This window comes from Chelonia mydas, chromosome 1 (genome assembly GCF_015237465.2).
Source record: "Chelonia mydas isolate rCheMyd1 chromosome 1, rCheMyd1.pri.v2, whole genome shotgun sequence".
NCBI lineage: Eukaryota > Metazoa > Chordata > Testudines > Cheloniidae > Chelonia > Chelonia mydas.
The window spans coordinates 30,579,690-30,594,444 of record NC_057849.1 but is presented as its reverse complement, the minus strand read 5'-3'; the positions used below and the strand labels follow the sequence as shown (position 1 = coordinate 30,594,444).

The 14,755-nt window shown below is 42.5% G+C and overlaps 1 long non-coding RNA gene across 1 annotated transcript in view; it reads right to left on the bottom strand.

Annotated features, from left to right (window-relative positions):
* Positions 1–14,755, bottom strand: part of LOC122463031 — a 104,607-nt gene that overhangs the window by 11,803 nt on the left and 78,049 nt on the right. The gene's annotated exons all lie outside the window — the stretch shown is intronic.

The following is a 14,755-nucleotide window of genomic DNA, read 5'->3' as shown; positions in this document are numbered from 1 at the left end:
AGCATAAGCTTTTGTGAGCTACAGCTCACTTCATTGGATGCACACTGTGGAAAATACAGAAGGTGTTTTTATACACACAGACCATGGAAAAATGGGTGTTTATCACTACAAAAGGTTTTTTCTCCCCCCACCCCACTCTCCTGCTGGTAATAGCTTATCTACAGTGATCACTCTCCTTACAGTGTGTATGATAATCAAGGTGGGCCATTTCCAGCACAAATCCAGGGTTTAACAAGAACGTCTGAGGAACAGTGGGGGGGGGGGGGGAGGAATAAACAAGGGGAAATAGGTTACTTTTTATAATGAATCAACCATTCCCAGTCTCTATTCAAGCCTAAGTTAATTGTATCCAATTTGCAAATTAATTCCAATTCAGCAGTCTCTCGTTGGAGTCTGTTTTCGAAGTTTTTTTTGTTGAAGGATAGTCACTTTGAGATCAGAAATCGAGTGACCAGAGAGATTGAAGTGTTCTCCGACTGGTTTATGAATGTTATAATTCTTGACATCTGATTTGTGTCCATTTATTCTTTTACATAGAGACTGTCCAGTTTGCCCAATGTACATGGCAAAGGGGCATTGCTGGCACATGATGGCATATATCACATTGGTAGATGTGCAGGTGAACGAGCCTCTGATAGTGTGGCTGATGTTATTAGGCCCTGTGATGGTGTCCCCTGAATAGATATGTGGGCACAGTTGGCAACGGGCTTTGTTGCAAGGATAGGTTCCTGGGTTAGTGGTTCTGTTGTGTGGTATGTGGTTGCTGATGAGTATTCGCTTCAGGTTGGGGGGCTGTCTGTAGGCAAGGACTGGCCTGTCTCCCAGGATTTGAGAGAGTGTTGGGTCGTCCTTCAGGATAGGTTGTAGATCCTTGATGATGCGTTGGAGGGGTTTTCGTTGGGGGCTGAAGGTGACGGCTAGTGGCGTTCTGTTATTTTCTTTGTTAGGCCTGTCCTGTAGTAGGTGACTTCTGGGAGCTCTTCTGGCTCTATCAATCTGTTTCTTCACTTCCGCAGGTGGGTATTGTAGTTGTAAGACTGCTTGATAGAGATCTTGTAGGTGTTTGTCTCTGTCTGAGGGGTTGGAGCAAATGCGGTTGTATCGCAGAGCTTGGCTGTAGACAATGGATCGTGTGGTGTGGTCAGGGTGAAAGCTGGAGGCATTTGGTAGGAATAGCGGTCAGTAGGTTTCGAGTATAGGGTGGTGTTTATGTGACCATCATTTATTATCACTGTAGTGTCCAGTAAGTGGATCTCTCGTGTGGACTGGACCAGGCTGAGGTTGATGGTGGGATGGAAATTGTTGAAATCATGGTGGAATTCCTCAAGGGCTTCTTTTCCATGGGTCCAGATGATGTATATGTATATGTATGTACCATCAATATAGTGCAAGTAGAGTAGGGGCGTTAGGGGACAAGAGCTGAGGAAGCGTTGTTCTAAGTCAGTCATAAAAATGTTGGCATACTGTGGGGCCATGCGGGTACCTATAGCAGTGCCGCTGATTTGAAGGTATACCTTGTCCCCAAATGTAAAATAGTTATGGGTAAGGACAAAGTCACAAATTTCAGACACCAGGTTAGCCGTGACATTATCGGGGATAGTGTTCTTGATGGCTTGTAGTCCATCTTTGTGTGGAATGTTGGTGTAGAGGGCTTCTACATCCATAGTGGCCAGGATGGTGTTATCAGGAAGATCACCGATGGATTGTAGTTTTCTCAGGAAGTCAGTGGTGTCTCGAAGGTAGCTGGGAGTGCTGGTAGCGTAGGGCCTGAGGAGGGAGTCTACATAGCCCGACAATCCTGCTGTCAGGGTGCCAGTGCCTGAGATGATGGGGCGCCCAGGATTTCCAGGTTTATGGATCTTGGGTAGTAGATAGAATATCCCAGGTTGGGGTTCCAGGGGTGTGTCTGTGCGGATTTGATCTTTTGCTTTTTCAGGGAGTTTCTTGAGCAAATGCTGTAGTTTCTTTTGGTAACTCTCAGTGGGATCAGAGGGTAATGGCTTGTAGAAAGTGGTGTTGGAGAGCTGCCGAGCAGCCTCTTGTTCATATTCCAACCTATTCATGATGACAACAGCACCTCCTTTGTCAGCCTTTTTGATTATGATGTCAGAGTTGTTTCTGAGGCTGTGGATGGCATTGTGTTCTGCACGGCTGAGGTTGTGGGGCAAGTGATGCTGCTTTTCCACAATTTCAGCATGTGCACGTCAGCGGAAGCACTCTATGTAGAAGTCCAGTCTGCTGTCTCGACCTTCAGGAGGAGCCCACCTAGAATCCTTCTTTTTGTAGTCTTGGTAGGAAGCTCTCTGTGGGTTAGTATGTTGTTCAGAGGTGTGTTGGAAATATTCCTTGAGTCGGAGACGTCGAAAATAGGATTCTAGGTCACCACAGAACTGTATCATGTTTGTGGGTGTGGAGGGGCAGAAGGAGAGGCCCCAAGATAGGACAGCTGCTTCTGCTGGATAGGTTAACAATATTGCTGGATGGGTGAGGGAACCATTGCTGTGGCCCATTGTGGCATGTAGTAGTTTAGAAAGTTTAGTGTCCTTTTTCTTCTGTAGAGAAGCAAAGTGTGTGTTGTAAATGGCTCAGGGCCTAATAACATCAGCCACACTATCAGAGACTCGTTCACCTGCACATCTACCAATGTGACATATGCCATCATGTTCCAGCAATGCCTCTCTGCCATGTACATTGGGCAAACTGGACAGTCTCTACGTAAAAGAATAAATGGACACAAATCAGATGTCAAGAATTATAACATTCATAAACCAGTCGGAGAACACTTCAATCTCTCTGGTCCCTCGATTTCTGATCTCAAAGTGACTATCCTTCAACAAAAAAAACTTCGAAAACAGACTCCAACAAGAGACTGCTGAATTGGAATTAATTTGCAAATTGGATACAATTAACTTAGGCTTGAATAGAGACTGGGAATGGTTGATTTATTATAAAAAGTAACCTATTTCCCCTTGTTTATTCCTTCTCCCCCCTCCCCCCCCGCCCCTGTTCCTCAGACGTTCTTGTTAAACCCTGGATTTGTGCTGGAAATGGCCCACCTTGATTATCATACACATTGTAAGGAGAGTGATCACTTTAGATAAGCTATTACCAGCAGGAGAGTGGGGTGGGGGGAGAAAAAACCTTTTGTAGTGGTAAACACCCATTTTTTCATGGTCTGTGTGTATAAAAACATCTTCTGTATTTTCCACAGTATGCATCCGATGAAGTGAGCTGTAGCTCACGAAAGCTTATGCTCAAATAAATTGGTTAGTCTCTAAGGTGCCAAAAGTACTCCTTTTCTTATTGACATCTTGAGGTCTTTCTACATTAGAGGAAAGTAGAGAAAAAGAGACAATTACTGAAAATGTGCTGATACCAAGATGACGGAGAAGATAAGAATCTGTCATTCTCCATATTCTTTTAACAGAGCAAATAATTTAAAGTAAAACTGTTGATTAGGGAAAAAAGTCTAGCTTGCTGGGAACTTAGTTAAAAGCAAATTCTGGTAAGTTATTTTGTGTCAGCCATCAAAAGGATTTATGTGTAGTCCATCAGCTGATAAGTGATCATTTGATAGGTATGTCTCCTATGGGACTGCAGATGGATGATTAAGCCAATGAAAGATGTGCCCTCTTATTCATAGATCCAATAAAAGTTATATTTGGTAACCTGTTTGGCTTCTTCCATATACCCATGGCATGCTGGATGAGGGTTTCAAGGATATGATGCCATTTCAAATTCATATCCTCCATTTAGCTCTGCTGCAAGCAGTGTGTGCATAAGACAATGTGATATTATATGCTGGCATTGGCTTGCAAACTGTCGTTATTGTGTTTCCTCTGGGTTCCTTGGCTAAGAAATATTTTTTTAGGTATTCTCTGACCTGCCGTTGTAGTGACATGGTCGACTGCTATGCAATGACAAGCTGAAACATGTAGTGAAAAAGCAAAATAATATTTGTAAATGCAGTATCCACATGCTCTGGAATATAAATATTGCTACAGGTTAGGTTTGAGTATGTATCAAAGTTATGGGAAAGCATTTATTGAACAACTTTAATAAAATACAGATGACATGAACCTGACTCTACGTTGGCAATTCAGGGAATTGCCTGCATAGTACACATTTTAACAAGACACAGCCTTACGATGGAATACTTTCAAAGGCAATATAAATAATATGACTTTCATGTCAAGCATCTTAATATTCGTTCCAAAACATCTGGCAAGTGACACTAAAAATGTGGTAAATCAAGACTATCTTTTCTGATATGAGGATTTACAACAGATGTAGACCTTACGTTAATGCTTTCAGGATAAATTCCTTCAGTTCAGTTAAAGCTATAGCAAAATGAGGCTAGGTATCTGAATATGTTTTAACTAACATGCCCTCTCTCTATAAGAAACGTGATGGCTCTCATCAAATTTTGAATTCCCCATTTTACAGAAGGATCCCAATTGCCCCTCTCCCAGCTACACAACTATTGCCTTTGGGGTCTTCTATTCTAATCCCCAGGCTGCAGGCATGTTTCTTGTGCTAAAGAAAATAAGAGTAATGCAGACAATGAAGATTTCAATGCAGCCACTTGTTTCATTCCTTGCATGATTCACGTACTTGTAAAACTAAAAGTTATTTTCTTGCAAGGTTCTTGCCATCTCTATTCATCGTTCCTTTCGCTAAGTCTGCCCGCTAGCATAGTTCTGCCTGCCATTGCCCCGGCCAAGCGCTTTCTTTAAGCAGCCCATGCGTTTATTGTTGACAGGGGTTGGCTTTAAGACAAAACCATCCATTCAAATCAATAACCATCACAGAACAATTGTTGACTAAGCCAGTGTCTTCTCCTTTATAACAAAAATCCAGTGGGGCTGCAGGATAATTTTACTAACTCCCTTTTAAATCAAGCCTTATCTGTGATCCCACTCTGTCTCTTGCCACCTTGTGGCAGCTTGGAATCATTGCAACTAATTATGTATAATGCCCCCAATTATGGGTTGCTATTGTTTTTTTAAAAATGAAACATAAGGGTGCTATTTTCCTCCATTCTGTTACCTATCTGCCTGGGTTAGAGAGTTACAGTTTACAGCTATCATAATATATCGACCAAAATTTTCTTAGCAGTTTGTTCTAGTTGGAGACAAATTTATTTCTGTGACCATTACACATGTTTTGGTGCACAGATGAGCCGTGTACATCTTGGAAACTCTCTTACATTTATCCTCATTTTGAGACCCCAGCTAAGATTATCTTACAAAGACAGGACAGATGACTTAGAGGTTAGCATCAGCCCATTCACTGGAAATGAAATCATAGAGCCACTTAAAAAAAAAAAAAAAAAAGCACTAGAGGCGTTGTTCTCGTAATTACACACAGGAGTCACAATAAGATGCATGCGTAGCTCCAAAATTATTTAAATGATTTATTCTCAGATCCTAGTTAAAAACCCTAATCCATCTGATTGGCTTACATGCTCACTGGTCAAAAGAAATACTTCAGGCTATGCAGTTGCAAGTGTTGCCCCCTTAAACTAAAGGAAGAGATGTGACTTTTTTATTTATATTTTATTGATTTCTTTCCCTAGAAATAAGGGGAAACCACAAAAAAAGACAAAAGAACAAGAAAAAGAGAGAGGTAGGAAGAGAAGGGAAGGGAAGGGAAAGGAGAGAGATATTTTAGTTTTCATCCACTAGGAATTCAAAGGTTTCTAAAAAGCTAAACCAAATATTTTCAAACTTATCTGAGGTCCCATTTTAACCAAACTCATTTGCCCTTCTCCTCACTCAGAATCAAACCCTAACTAATTTCTCCTTTTGCCTGTGTCCATTTGATCATCTCTTCTTGCAACCCCCGCCCTCCTTCACTTTCACATTTTTGAACATTTTTTTCCTATTTACTTAGAAAGTTTTTAACAGGTTTACAAATCACCTCCATGTAAACATCAGAAATAAAACCTTAATCATTAAATCATGGAGATTCTCTTTTTTGTTTAGAGAAACATTGTCCAGTAATATAATTATAAAATCGCTCTATTTACCAGAACAACAAGGCATCTGGTGGCACTTCAGAAACCGGGTCCCAGTCGGGCTCAGCGGGTAGTGATCAATGGCTCGATGGCTAGTTGGCAGCTGGTATCAAGCAGAGTGCCCCAGGGGTCGGTCGTGGGGCTGGTTTTGTTCAACATCTTCATTAATGATCTGGAGGATGGGATGGATTGAACCCTCAGCAAGTTTGCAGATGACACGAAGGTGAGGGGAAAGGTAGATATGCTGGAGGGCAGGGGTAAGGTCCAGATGACCTAGACAAATCCCATGCACTGCCACAGGCTGGGGACCGACTGGCTAAGCAGCGGTTCCACAGAAAAGGACCTGTGAATTCCAGTGGACGAGAAGCTGGATATGAATCAACCATGTGCCCTTGTTGCCAAGAAGGCTAAGGGCATATTGGGCTGCATTAGTAGGAGCATTGCCAGCAGATCAAGGGAAGTGATTATTCCCCTCTATTTGACATTGGTGAGGCCTCATGTGGAGTACTGTGTTTTGGGTCCCCCACTACAGAAAGGATGTGGATGAATTGGAGAGAGTCCAGCGGAGGGCAACAAAAATGATTAGGGGGCTGGGGCACATGACTTATGAGGACTTACAAGCTGAGGGTACTGAGCTTATTTAGCCCTGGTCTACACTGGGGGTGGGGAATCGATCTAAGTTGCGCAACTTCAGCTACATGAATAACGTTGCTGACGTTGACGTACCTAGATCAACTTACTGTGGTGTCTCCACCATTGCTGTGCTCCCCCGTCGACTCTGCCTGCGCCTCTCGAGCATGCTTGGGGGTTGACTTATTGTGTCTAGACTAGACATGATAAATCGATCCCCGCTGGATAGAACGCTGCCCGCCGAGGGATATGATAGCAGCCTTCAACAACCTGAAGGGGGATTCCAAGAAGGATGGAACTAGGCTGTTCTCAGTGGTGGCAGATGACAGAACAAGGAGCAATGGTCTCAAGTTGCAGTGTCGGACCATGAGAACACAAGAATGGCCCGGTAAGGGTTTCGGGTGATAGTGCAGGGTGTTGTGCACTCCCCACCCCATCATTAGATGGGGTTTGGTCCTCTAACTCAGCAGCACAGTGAGCTTCAGCTGCTGGAGGAAAAGTAGATGGAGAAAGAGCTGGTGCCAGTTCCCATGCAGCCCTTTGGGGCAAGCTCCCATTCCCTGCACCGTGAGTCATGCTCCAGGAATTGGATCATTATTGACTCCTACTTTACAGGGGAAAGGGAGGAATGGTCTATTGAGCAGGAGGAACATTTTCTCCAAAGGTAGAACTGCCCCCGACTCCTGTCCATCCCGGTGTGAAGGTCCTCCAGTGTCCTTCTCCATTTGCCCCTACTGTCCCTGGGCTGCTGCTCCTGGCTTCCAGGCAGAATGGGAGCAGTCTCCTCAGGCAAAGGTCCTACCATTTCAGTCACAAGAACAGCATTATATTTTACCTTGCATCGGAGAGCAAGAATTGCCCCCACCTAACATGAATTTGCTGTGGAGGGACACAATATTGATACATCTCAGCTTTTCAGGAATATGATGGTTTCATTATCCTTGTTTCTCAGACAACTTTTGCAATCCCCGACGAAGAAGCACCTGTTGAAAATGGCAGACAGCATCAACTAATATTTTCACAAATTTAATGTCTCAAACATTATGCCTGGATCACAGGGCTGAGGGGAGCCTTTGCTTCAGGGGCAACATCTTTCTTTCTTTCTTTTTTTTTCTTTCTTCCTTCTAAAATGGCCATTATTTAGAGAAAATACCCATTTTGAAAGTACTAGATTGGAAAAGAGAGTCCTGTGGTGGGGCTTTGGCAATCTGTGCCAGAGAAATGTTTGTGCTACTTGCCACCCCAGTTTGTGTTGCAGAATGGAAGGGTTGAGCGAACTAGAAAGGTGGACCAAGCATATTTGCTCTGCAGTTGAACCTTAAGAACCATCTGGAGTTTCTGCTGCAACAGAAATTTGCTGACTTATGCTTTCAGGACTGGGAGGCAATCCAAATGGAAATATACTATATTCTAAACTAGCAGATGGAGCCTGCATGCCACTGAGGAGAATCCAACCGCTGCAAATATCCACCCATCTGCAAACCAGCCCCTTCACTGTCAGAAAATCTGGCCCCTTCATCTTCTGAAAGTGCAGAAAGGAACAGGGAAAGAAAGAATCACATCACAACTGTACAGTGTTCCATGAACTTTCTGATCAATACTGCAAGCCACTTGCCTCCCCACTGCATAGGGACACCACATTCTGTTTGTGTGGCCACCAAAGCAGATCTTTCACCACCCCCCATTCTCCTGGCTTGTGCGACATGGCTCCAAATAGGGAGATGATGGACACCAGGGCATAAGAATGCTTGAAAACATTTGCACTGTGCCATTCCTTGGAGAACCAAAGGCTCCCATTCTCCTTCCCATACATAACTGGCCCTAAGACTAAAATGACCCCTTTCCACGCATCTCCCATTTGTAAGGAAGGGAGTAGCGGGATTAATATATTAAAAGTTTGTAATTGTAATTGTACCTGTAATGTTGGAGAACCAGCTGTAACTTTGGAGAACCATTAATCTTGTACAAACGTCCTTCCCCCAAACAGGACCTTTCCACCCCCTCCCTCCCTGTCAGTCTTTTGGCCACACGCTCAGATCCAGGGGCAATAACATACTTCACTGATCATTTGCTCTATAAACTTCTGCCAAAAGGTTTATAGTGATTGGTGGTAATTCAATAAAGTGTTACATTTACAAGTGTGCTGGAAATGGCCCAGCTTGATTATCATACACATTGTAAAGAGAGTGGTCACTTTGGATGGGCTATTACCAGCAGGAGAGTGAGTTTGTGTTTGGGGAGGCGGAGGGTGAGAAAACCTGGAGTTGTGCTGGAAATGGCCCAACTTGATTATCATACACATTGTAAGGAGAGTGATCACTTTAGATAAGCTATTACCAGCAGGAGAGTGGGGTGGGAGGAGGGATTGTTTCATGGTCTCTGTGTATATAATGTCTTCTGCAGTTTCCACAGTATGCATCCGATGAAGTGAGCTGTAGCTCACGAAAGCTTATGCTCAAATAAATTGGTTAGTCTCTAAGGTGCCACAAGTACTCCTTTTCTTTTTGTGAATACAGACTAACACGGCTGTTACTCTGAAACCTGTCATTTACAGGTGTGTCTTGGTTGGGGACCACTGGAGGGAGGTGGCATTCCAGCCCTGCATACAGCCCCTGACACAGAGAGAGGGATTGATAATGGGGAGGGTGGGGTTTTAATTTATCAGCCTTGGTTCTGGTTCCTGCTGAGCATTGACATCCTCCTCTGGCTCATTAGGAGGGGCTTGCTGAACCAGTTCCTCTGTGTATGGGTGAAGGATAATGTGCTTTTCTTCCTCCTCGTTTTCCATGGCCATCTCCTCTGTGGTCCCTACGGCCTCCATGCCCTGGTTTCATCACCATCCCATCAGATGATGAGGCTAATGGGGTTGAGGAAGGAACTGTGTGCCACCTCAGGCCCTGGAGAACACCCAGTCCATCTCCTTGAAGAATGGCCATGTTGGAGGTCCACTCCTGGAGTGATTGCTAGAGTATTTTGCCCTCAGGTACTGGAGCCTCAGGTGCTTTATCCATTGCTGGCCATGGAGCAGTGTATGGCGAATGCCCTCTTGTGTTAGCCTCCCCAAAACTTCCAGATACACGTGTACATTCCTGGTGCTTCGGGAGAAGTCATGGAGGACAATGAACTTCGACCATAAGATAATGAGCACCCGATGTGCTTGGATGACCAGGCAGCTGCTCTTGGAGCATGTTCCATTATTCACGTGTGTTGGTGAAAGGAGAGCAGTGGAAAAATGTTCTGAGTTGGTCAGCGCAAATTGCTACCACCAGTGACAATGGGAAAATAGGGACCTTTCTAAATTTGGGTAAGGATCAGGCAAGAAAGGGTTCTGTTCATTGTGGGAAAAGGGCTGGAGAACTACTGAACTCGGGACACGCCCCTTAGCCGCGTCCACATTGCACACTGGCATGGTACCCACACCCCAGAAGTCTGCTAGTGCTCTTGCCCCATACATGCCTTGAAACCTATGCTTTCAGGGGTTACATGTGATGGCAGGGGTGGTTCTGGCTAGCAGAGTGGTCCAATGGTTAGGGTGCTGGCCTGGGACTCAGGAGACCCAGGTTCAATTCCTTACTCTGCCACAGATGGCTAGTGTGACCCAGGTGAGTCATTTAGTTTTTTTGTTTGTTTGTTTTGGTTTGGTTTTTTTGGGGGGGGGGGGAGGGATAGCTCAGTGGTTTGAGCATTGGCCTGCTAAACCCAGGGTTGTGAGTTCAATCCTTGAGGGGGCCATTTAGGGATTTGGGGCAAAAATTGGGGATTGGTCCTGCTTTGAGCAGGGGGTTGGACTAGATGACCTCCTGAGGTCCCTTCCAATCCTGATATTCTGTGATTCTATGACCCATGTCCAGTTGCCAGTGTAGATGTAACCTTACAGCTGGAGTTGCTCCATTAAAGTCAGTGGAGTAAGACAGGTGTAGAAATAGTGTAAATCAGAGTAAAACAGGCCTAGAATAATCAGCATGTAAAAAGTACAGACTGAAGATTGAGGACTTTATTCTCAAACTTCAATAGACATAACCTGCTAAAGCAAATGTTGAAAGGTTAAACACAATATCACCAAACTGTGCAAATCTTTGTTTTAAAAAATGATATTCTGCATAACATAGTGAAAATAAATCCAAAGGCCCTCACCCCCTTTGCAATGAAAAAACACAAAAATCAGAAATGTTGAGTGGTCAATAATCAAGTTCTATGGGTTTTGATTCTGTAACGCCAACCCACAAAGGGGCATCAGCAGCAGGGATCAAATCAGGAAGCTCTGGAACTAAATGCATGAGCCTCTACAGTTTGAGCTGAAAGATATGTATCTCTTAGCCAAAGCTGTAGCAGGCTCATCAATCGCCAGCTGGTCTAGCCACCACTAAAAAGGGACAGAGCACCACTCTGAACAAGCAGGGGGTTACATACTGCACCTGGGCAGGGAAGTGCATCTCCAAGCTTCAGAGACTTCCCAGCTGAATTGCCTGAAATCCCAATAGGGGCCACCCCTTGTAATGGGTGGGATCTTGGGAGCTAAATGCATGAACTAAAGCAGCAGGGATCTTGGGAGCTAAATGAATGAACTTCTACTGTGTGAGCTAAGAGATGCAGTGCACTGACCTGGTCCACAGCATTCTCATCCTGATTCTGTATCAAAGCAGTGCATATCAGGCACAGAAGTGTGGCTAATTCATCCTTTGTATATATAAACATTACATGTTCGTTTTTAGAATGAATTGCTATATGGATCTCCCATATTAATAGTTACTTAAGATAACACCATCATGATAAGTTTACCACTCTTCTTTTTGTCTGTTTATCTATGTATTTATATGATCCCCATCAATGCAGCATCTCAGTGCTTCTTAGGCTTTACAGAAGGGATAATTAAAATAATTCTCTTTGACCCCCCCTCTGTTGGAGAATAATTTAATTAGGTAAGAGATTTATTTTTGGATGGAGGATTGGTGGGGTGTGTGTGTGTGTGTTCCTTCAACAGCATGAAGTAGTACTCTACCTCCTTCACCTGTCTGTAAGTTTTCCTTTTACAAGTATTTCGTGTTCATTGAAAAACAAACTATTATATTTGTACCCGCATCAGACCAAGAAATGGTCTTCTCTTTCACTTGTGTTACAGAGACATATGGGTGGCTGGTGGGCACTACCATTGTTGAGGTAAGTGGGGGTATATCCCAGCAGGCAGTGTTGATACGTTACACACCTAAGGCCCAATTCAGACATACTAGAGTGTAGAGGTTGTAATTCTGCGTCCGGACCACCTGGCCCTGAAACAAGTTAAGGCTGCACAGACTGAGGATATAGCAGTGGAGGATATTAGCAGAGTTCTGGTCTACCATGCCCCCAACCTTCCCTGTTCTAGCTGCACCCTGGTCCTGGAATGCTCCCTCCTTCCCCTTACGCCAAGAGATGTAGCTGGTACAGAAGGCATTCTGCTACCTCGAGTAGCTTAATGCTTGTGTTAGGGGTGTGTGGGGGGAATTCTCCACCAATCTTCTTAGGCCACTTTAAGGCCCCTTTGCATTGCCTATACAAGTACCCTTAGCAGACCAGAGATTTATTCAGATAACAGACAGTAAACAAAAAATTAGGTAGGTAATTGATATCAGGTAGCCTTAATAAACGGGGCAAGTTGGCTTTACTCGTCACAAATTTTTCATGTTTTTTTTTCTTGTGTGTGGCATTTTGTGGCATCTAAGTAAAATCATTATAACAAGCTTTAACTAATGGAACTAATTATGTTCTGTTAGAGAGGAATGCTAGCCATGCAGTTAATGCATGTGACTGGGAATCAGAAGCCAAAATTCTCAAGAAAAAGGACCCTGAAGTTGGGCCACTAAAATCATATTTAGGATCCCTTCTGATTTGCAGATGTACTGCACACCCAGTGATCTCAGTGAGTATTCAGTAATTCTGAAAAATCAGGAAAATTCCTTAATATGGATCAGGGGCATAACTTTAGCCTAGTTTTGAAAATCTTGGCCTGGAGAGTCTTGTCCCTCCTTCCTCTGCCCCTACCCTCCTGACACTTCTGTGCTCTGTCACAAAGTACCTGTGTGACCTTGGATCACTTACTCACTGCCTAAGTTACCATGTCTATAAAATGGGGATATTATGTAAAGTCTCTCAAAATGCTGTAGTGAGGCTTGATTCATTAGTGTCCAAAAAGCTTCTGGAAGGAAAACACTGTAGAAGTGCAAAGTTTTTCTCATTATATGTCAAATTTGTGCCATAATTTATTTGATATATTTACAAGATAACGAGTTCCCAAACTGCCTATTGTATGTGTACTGTATATCTAGAGGTATGTCACAGGAAATATATATAATCTGATTTCATTGTAACTTTGCCCATTAAAAGCCAAGAGAATACAGTTTGTACCATGTGATCAATAGAGTTAAATCACTTGCATTACAGTGTTTAGAGATGCAATACTTGGGGTTATAATAGATTTTCTAATTGTAAATCTGAAAGTTATGCTCTTCCTAAAATATGGGGTAATTTGCAGTAGTAGATGTTTCATAACTAAAATATAGTTTCATGTTTTGTAAGGGCTGGGTAAAACACTCTGAAAAAGATGATTTTGCATCATATTTTGTATTATTATACTGATTTTTTGTAGAATAACTTATATTAGTGTAATATAAAAAGGTAAATTATAAATATATTACCTGTATTTTACTCACCACTTTATAAGTTAATTTGGCCCCTTTCTACATATTCATTATTATTAGAAATCTAATCCTTCCAGCCCTATTAGTAAATATCAATAAACATTGAGTTCACTGTGCACACACAAACTGATGAAAAATATTTCTATCAATAACTGAAATTTACAGACAGGCAAAATAAGAAAAATGCTGCTTGAAAATTTGTTAGCATTTGATGTGTCTATTTCATATATGTTGACATTCCATTTTGAACATTTGTGTCTTAACAGTTATAAAGCTTTAGTTTTTGAACCTCAATCTCTACTGCCATTAAATAATTATTGTCTCACCCCCCGCATAATTTTCCACAACTGTGAACATTTAAATAAAAATAGAAAAATATTTTAAAATATATATCGATCATCATCATCCATCAACATTATAAAAATACAGAAAATACAGGACAAGATTGTATCCACTCAAGAGTTCTGAAGGAACTCAAATATGACATTAGAGAACTACCAACTGGAGTATGTAAACGATCAATTAAATCAGCCTCTGTATCAGATTACCTGTGGATAGCCAATGTAAAGCCAATTATTAAAAAATGGCTCCAGAAGTGAACCTGGCAACTAGAGGCCAGTAAGCCTAACTTCAGTACCAGGCACGTTGATAGAAACAACAGTAAAGAACACATATTATCAGAGAAATAGATGAACACAATATGTTGTGTAAGAGTCAACATGGCTTTTGTAAAGGGGAATCTCACCTATTAGAATTCCTTGAGAGTGTTAACAAACATGTGGACTTGGGTGATCCAGGGGATATCAGTGTTCTTGTACTTTCAGAAAGTCTTGGACAAGGTCTCTCACCAAAGGCTTTGTAGCAAAGTAGGCAGTCATGGGATAAGGGGAAAGGTCCTCTCATGGATCGATAACTGATTAAAAGTTAGGAAACAAAGGGTAGGAATAAATGGTCAGTTTTTCCAGAGGAGAAGGGTAAATTCTGGGGTCCCCCAAGTATCTGTACTGGGACATATTCATAAATGATCTGGAAAAAGGGGTAAATAGTGAGGTGAAAAAGTTTGCAGATGATACAAAATAACTCAAGATAGTTAACTCCAAACCAGACTATGAAGAGTTATGAAGAGTCTCACAAAACTGAGTGACTGGGCAACAAAATGATAGTTGAAATTCAATGTTGATAAATGCAAAGAAAGGCACACTGGAAAACATAATCCCAATTCTACATACAAAACAATGGGTTCTGAATTAGTTGTTACCATTCAAGAAAGATCTTGGAGTCATTGTGGCTAGGTCTCTGAAAATATCTGATCAATGTGACATAGTACTCAAATAAGCTAACAGTGTTAGCAACCAGGAAATGGATAGATAATAAGACAGAAAATATCATAATACCACTATATAAATCTGTGGTATGCCCACACCTTCAATAC